Source organism: Rosa chinensis, chromosome 7 (genome assembly GCF_002994745.2).
Source record: "Rosa chinensis cultivar Old Blush chromosome 7, RchiOBHm-V2, whole genome shotgun sequence".
Classification (NCBI taxonomy): domain Eukaryota; kingdom Viridiplantae; phylum Streptophyta; class Magnoliopsida; order Rosales; family Rosaceae; genus Rosa; species Rosa chinensis.
Genome location: NC_037094.1, coordinates 42,622,142 through 42,629,091, shown reverse-complemented (window position 1 = coordinate 42,629,091; position 6,950 = coordinate 42,622,142). Strand labels below are relative to the sequence as shown.

The following is a 6,950-nucleotide window of genomic DNA, read 5'->3' as shown; positions in this document are numbered from 1 at the left end:
CAAAAATCGGCCCTCTCTCAAATCAAATCTAATTTCTGAAACCCAGTCCTCTCTCACCCAGATTTCTCTCCTAATCTCCTTGACGAATCGATGATTGACGGCAGTTGCATGACGGGCAGCGACACATCTCTTTTCGGGTTGCCACAGAAAGTTTAGAAACCCGTAGAGCACAGAATCGTAACCCACCCGTGTACTTTCTCTATTTTTAGCCTCCACTGACCCTTCCAGAAGTTCCATGACTTTTAGATGTTTACCGTGCCAAATCTATAGATAAGAGAAAAGCATCGGAGGAGAAGAGGTTTTTCATCGGAGGTGATGTTTTATTGATGCTTGTAGTTTTGTGGTTTTGAATCGGTGGATTTTGTTGTGGTTGGGTTTCAATTGATCTTGGTTTTTATGTTTTGTTGAGGTAATGATTTTGGTTTCTATGTGTTTGGGTATGGTTTTGTGGTTTTCAGTGGGTGGTTTTTGTTGAGGTTTGGATTGTCAGTTTTTATAGATGTTTGGGTGTTTTGTTCTTTGAATGGTGATGATTATTTTGTTCTTATTGTGTAGGTTTTATGCAAAGGAGTATTTGGGTTGTTCTTTTGGTGTTGTTAGTTGGTTTTACTTGGTTGTGCTGCTGTGAATCAGGTATTTAAGTTTTGTCTTCTGATTATTGATGAATCTTCTATTCTTTAAATCGGAGGAAAATAGAAAGCAAATAAGCTCGATGAGAGTTTCTTCTATTGAGTTGGAATGACTTGGAAACAAGGAGATTGAGCGATGAGCTCGCTATGTCAAATTAATGTTTGACAGGAATTGAAGTACTATAGAAATGTAGGAAATAGATTCTATATATATATATAAATAAAGCACATATACTAAACCTCTTTCTTTGGTTAACATAAATGGATTCTATTTGCTTTGAAACAATAAGATCTATATGTCAGGAATCACGATGCAAACTAATCTCTTGCTACCTTTTCATTATCTTTGCCTATTCATTGATGCTTTTGTTATTTCATTATGTATTCATCATCCGATGATATCTCTAAGGTCCTTATGCTTTGACGCTTCAAACTTCACCAACCTTTTCTACCATTTTTCACAACCTTGGCTCAACTTTGTAAGAAAATGCATTACAACTTACTATATGCTACCACAGGTAATGAACCAAAATCCTATTACTTGAATAAGAAAACGGCTAATCCATCATCTTGGGGAAGCCTCTGTCAACATATAGTGATCTATTATCCAGCCTCAAAGTATAGTACATTCATTGTCAATTATTATCTTCTTAACAGTGACTGATCAATTAGTTTTCTTCATTTTCCAGGGTTTGTAAAACTCCAACCACTGAGATACAGGACAACAGAACAAATCAATCTTTGTTTGCTTTGTAAAAGGTAGATATTACGATTTTGATTGATAACATTGATTATAACAAAATGAATGTTTTTCCCTTGATAGAACTTAATTTCCGAACTTTTATTACATCTCAAAGCAAAAGCCTCTGTTGTTTTTTTGTTTTCTTAATTAAATGTTTAGAGTAAGAACAAAATCAAATCAAATACATGAGGGGATTCAATTATCATATTATTCAATCATTTATATATGAAATTTAGTCTGATTTTGTAGCCTTCCTCTACTTTTTGAATAGTTCAAAGAACCAAACTCTTTTGGTACTGTTAGATACAAAAACTAAACTAAAGAAAATAAAAAAAAGATCTGGTTTTTAGTCTGATCTATGTCTGTTAAAATATGATTCTTTTCTAATGTAGGTTCTGTTGTATGCCTTGGACTATTTGGTTTTTGATCAAAGGAGTTCTGTGATAAGCAAATTATAATTTGAAAACAAGTTAGAACATTGCTCTATTTGTCATTTTTCTAGATCAATCATAATCATTAAGTAATTTTGGGTCCGATTTTGACATTTTTCTAGCTTTTTTAATTTCTTTTGATTCACTGATAGTATTAGGTAGGAACATGAATTACAGGGTCTTCAAAATTTGTTACCATAAATTTGTATTCAGCTTTCTCTCAGTTTTAACCAACTAAGCCCTTAACACAGTTAATAGGACTTTGTTTTGAAGTTGGGGAAAACTTCAGGAAGCTTGAAGTGAACAATGATGCAATCAATGTCATCAAAGTAATTGGGAATCACAATTAAGATCTAAGTCAACAAGGTCCAATCTTTGATAACAACTGATTAACAGCAACCAAAAGGCCATACATAGTAACGACACTAATTTATAAAGAAATTCACATAGCATGGCTGGAAAATTTTAAACCAAAAATAGGTAGTCACTAGTGGTAAAGTGACTGAACAATTTTTGTCAGTAACTGATCTAATCATGTTGAACTTTGAGAGACGCCTTATGATGTTAATTATTGTGCTTCAGTATTTAACCATTCTAAAAATCAACACATAGTGTTCAATTGCAGCAAAACTGTGGCTAATTAAAGTTTAGCTCTTTATATGCATCTTTACCTCTTGATCTGTAAATAATCGATTTCTAATCTTGTATTCTTGTAAATAATCAATTTTCAATCAGTAAATAATCGATTTCCATTTGATCTTGTATTCTTGTTGGTTTTTAACTAAGGTAATGCCATAATGGTATAGTTGAAAACTTGAAATGGGTAATGGGTAATGGGTTCGATTTCGGATTTGCATTTGATGTTGATGGTATAATTGCAGACAATCAAAAGACTCAAAATGATATAATTGCAATTAGGATTTAATGTTGTTTGCAATTAGGATAGGATGCTTGTGTTTTGCTGTGAATCTGATAGCATAATTAGGATAGCATAATTGATACCAATCTGATAGCATGTTTGTGTTTTAGGCATCCAAATGACCAAATATAAACTCTAGTTGTTCTATTACTGAAACAGGAATTTGATAGCTTCTTTGACTCAGAAGTTGACCAAAATTCTAGATAGTTTTGGTTTTCTGGGTTTCAGAAGCAGTGAAAATGAAGCATGTTTTATATGTTTTTAGTCCGAAATCAAAATGTATGGGTCATTGAATATGTGGTTTTGTGTTGGTGGATTCAAATTCTTATGAGATTGGGTTACTGGGTTTTTTGCAGGTGAAGTATTTGCAAGAGCCGGACAACAATACCAAGTGTAAGTAATTTGTAGTTTAACCAATGTGTTTGTTTCGTGGGCTTATTAGTATGAGTTTGAGTGTTTTTGAAAATCTAATGGTTTTTATTGTTTTGCAATGATGAATCAGCCTGCAAAGCCAGAGGCAGCGATCTCCGCGTTCATTTTAAGGTACAAAAGAACTTGATACTCAAAACTGGCCGGTTCAAAAGAAGTTGACCAAAATTCTAGATAGTTTTGACTTCAGCTTGTGGATAGACAAAAAAATATATATATTATTATTCTTCACCATTACATTTTCTAAAATGATACCTTTTTTTTTCCCCTCTCAAATTGATCTTTTCCTGTACATTAATCTCAAGAGGAACAAAATCACCAACCCAAAGTTTATCTTCACTTCTTTTAAGTCTTTCTCTGTAATCTTTTACTTGCATAAAGCAATCATGTAGCTACAGATAATAAAACAACATTCATTAACTTTAGTCAATGTTCCAAAGAGTTTACTAGCTAGCAATCTGATCGAAAACACCTTGGACAACTACATGTCTCTGGCCGCCTAATGCAATTATTAAATGATGTTAATATTTCTTTTATCTTTGATAATTACATTGTGTGGCTTCTCTAATGTTTTGATACATCTGTACAGGTCGCTGAGATTGTTGCTAACTTCATTGTGAAGGGTCTGGTATTCCAGCAAGGTCGTAGTTCAGGCATATCGTCAGGCAATTACAAGTAAGTTTTTCTTAACATCGTATCTCAATGCATGACTTGCAGCTCTTGTATAGTTTTTTCATTAAATATAGATGATTGAGGATTGATCTTGTACATTTTTCTTTTTTACTTCTATAGTTAGTTTTGCAGCTCTCTATAATGATCTGTAATTGTCATTACATTGTACTTCTTCTGTGCAAATAGAAGTCCTAAATAACACTCTTTAAATCTCAGTAAATTATAGTGACAGTATTTATTAATCTCTTCTAAAGTATCTATTTGTATTATTGTAGCTGCATTTTGGTTCAAAGAAAAAAAAGATTTACATGCTGCTTTTCTATTATGAAATCTGATTTTTGATTTGGTAAAGCTGTAATATTTTTTCCAGATATAAGCTTAAGCTATTAGGGAATGACTCAACTATATTTAACCTTACAATATCATGCCATTTTTGTTTCAGGTATGTCAATGTTCCTCAAGAAATCAACAGGCTGAGGTGCGGGGTGAACTATCACGCTCTTAAATTTCTTCCCGAGATAGAGCAGATGGCTGATTTATTGGCATCAAGGATGAGAAACCGCACTGGAAGTTCCAATCCTTATATGTATGTACATTCTTACATTTTAGCTTCTTAAGGAATAAGAAATCAATGTTTCAACACTGTAATTTTTCTTTTTGAAACATGGTTAAAGAACGTAATGGCTTGGTATATTGGAAGGTGAATTTGGTGTATTGGTGATATGTCAGAATAGTATTAGAATGGTTCTACAAGCAAATGATTGTTAACTTTTCTTTAATTAAAGGTAATAACTTTTGCTCTTCCAAGTGATAGCTTTTCTCTGATGATTTTCATGTATAATGTGGATAATTGTTTGCTTTTCAAAGGTGTTACTCTGTTTTTAAACATTGATTTCATCTTTGTATCTTTTTTATTTGATTTTAATGTTTCCTTAATCTGAGTTTCAAGCTTTTGATTTTTTTTTTTTTGGTTTTATGATCATACTGGTATGTGTTTTTCATAATGACATACGTTTTTGATTCATGAACTGCTCTTTAGTATACTATAATGATGAAGTTTTAATTTTTTTCTTTCTTTTAATTCATAAAACATGCAGTAGAGTTTGTTATTAGGTCTCTGGTTTCAGTCTCTACTTCTCACCATTTAACAAATCTATTAATCTCTTTATGTTCCATTATTGTTTTCCAAAGTATCTTATAAGTCTCTCTCTGACAGGTTATGGAGGTCATGAAGATATTGGAGATTGACCTTGAAAGTGGATGGATTTTGCCCAAGTTATTTCAGGTAATTGATAATAACTTTTACTTGGTCAAATTAAAAGCATGCCTCCAGAGTTTTTGTTGTATCTTTAGGATTATTTGTGATAAATAAAGACAGCAATGTATGAAGTGCTTAAAGCTGTTGACTATGAGTGTGCATATAAACTTTGTTAATTTTCGCTTCTTTTACTTGCTACCTATTTACCAATTTCTTTCTCTCTCGATCTGTTGGTATCATATGCCAAAGCTAGCATGTTTGCATCATCTCCTTTCGAATAGACTGCAGCTAAAATCTAAGATGTATGAAAACTGTTTTCACTATTTGAATGAAATGTGATGATTTTCCTTTTGTATGTTATTTTTCTAATTTACTCACAAGAACAAATTCCGCAGCAAAGCGAGGGTAGTATTTCTAGTATATATATATATATAAATATCAACTCCTTCCAATTCTGATTACTGTTGTGAAACATATCCATTCACATTAACTTGTATTTTTTTTATTAATACTTGCAGTGGGAAAGGAAAGCAAATCACTTCTACACACAAAAAGACATTGATCAGGTCCGGGCCGAGTGGGCAAAGTATGTCAGCCAATTTCAACAAAGCTAGTGTGTCAAGAAGATTCTAATTTTGGACACGCATCATCTATAACCCATATTAACTAGTTATGCAGTTGGTCTAAGTATCTATTTTTGGCCTGCAAGTACAGTTTATGATCAGTAGTATGAGATATCAATGTTTTTTGGGTTACATTTGTTGATCATGCCAACTGCTATGGGTTATTGAACTGATGTTTATTAAGTTTAGCTCCATGATGGATGTATGTATAGCTGCAGGAACAGATTGATCAAATATTGGTATTTTTGTGAATGGATTTCATATTTGATGAATGCATTGTGTTGTTCCCAGATGTACATGATTATGGCACAACAAGGATACAAGTATGACATCTGGAATAGAAAGCAACAACAAAATGATGTTGTTGGACGCGTCAAAGAACAACAGAAACAAGAAAAAATGTGTTCATATTTGGACACTCAAACAACAGATAATTGTCGTCTTCATGTCAAAACAAAGACAGAGTCGAAAATGAAACAACATTTAACTGTCGCTCAAATTAGCTTCAAGCAACAAATAATTGTCCTGTCTGTGCTCTTCAACCTTCAGTTAATTGTTGTAGAGTATAAACCACAACAATAGATAAATGTAACCTTAACAACTTTTAAACCACACTTAATTGTAATTCCAAGTTATATGCCACAACAAATAACTATTACTATAAGTTAATAAAAACCACAGACAACTGTTATTTGTATTCCCTTTAAACGTCATTTAACTGTCATCTGTGACTAAACTCAAACGGTAAATAAATGTAGTATTAACATAGTTCAATGTACACTTATCTGTGACTATAATGCATATAAAACAACATATAAATGTTATCGTAGGCGACTAAAGACGATAGATAATTGTATTTTAAACTGAATAAGAATCACAGTTAACTGTTATTGAACTGGAATAAAATAACACTTAACTGTTATTATAAGTCCATTCATACCACATAAATTATAAGGAACTGTTATTTGTTTCTAGTTCACACGACATTTATCTGTCGTTTGAATTCACTAGCCTCATATCTCGATTTCATCAGACAACAGAAGACCTAACAAATTTCTGTCGTCTGATAAATAAGACGACAGAGGAAATCTGTCGTCTGATGCCCCAAGAGACGGCACCGTACTAGACAACAGAAATTTTTTTAATCAGACGACAGATCTCCTCTGTCGTCTGATTGCTTTTCTGGCATAGTGGCTATGCCTCTTGTACGTCGACCTCTTAGGGATTCCGCTACGTATTGGTCTCCT

General features: G+C 32.7%; 1 long non-coding RNA gene across 4 annotated transcripts; it reads left to right on the top strand.

Annotated features, from left to right (window-relative positions):
• Positions 1 to 232: 232 nt before the first annotated feature.
• On the top strand, positions 233 to 5,959 carry LOC112180135. 4 transcript variants are annotated; one of them, XR_005803039.1, is made up of 8 exons: positions 233 to 633; positions 1,319 to 1,388; positions 3,078 to 3,114; positions 3,224 to 3,264; positions 3,740 to 3,825; positions 4,265 to 4,408; positions 5,039 to 5,107; positions 5,599 to 5,959. It is a non-coding gene; the product is annotated as an uncharacterized LOC112180135 (long non-coding RNA). The 4 variants fall into 4 exon arrangements; XR_005803041.1 differs by lacking the exon at positions 1,319 to 1,388 and having other exon boundaries at positions 234 to 409; positions 556 to 633; XR_005803040.1 differs by lacking the exon at positions 1,319 to 1,388 and having other exon boundaries at positions 244 to 312; positions 556 to 633.
• The last annotated feature ends 991 nt before the right edge of the window (positions 5,960 to 6,950 follow it).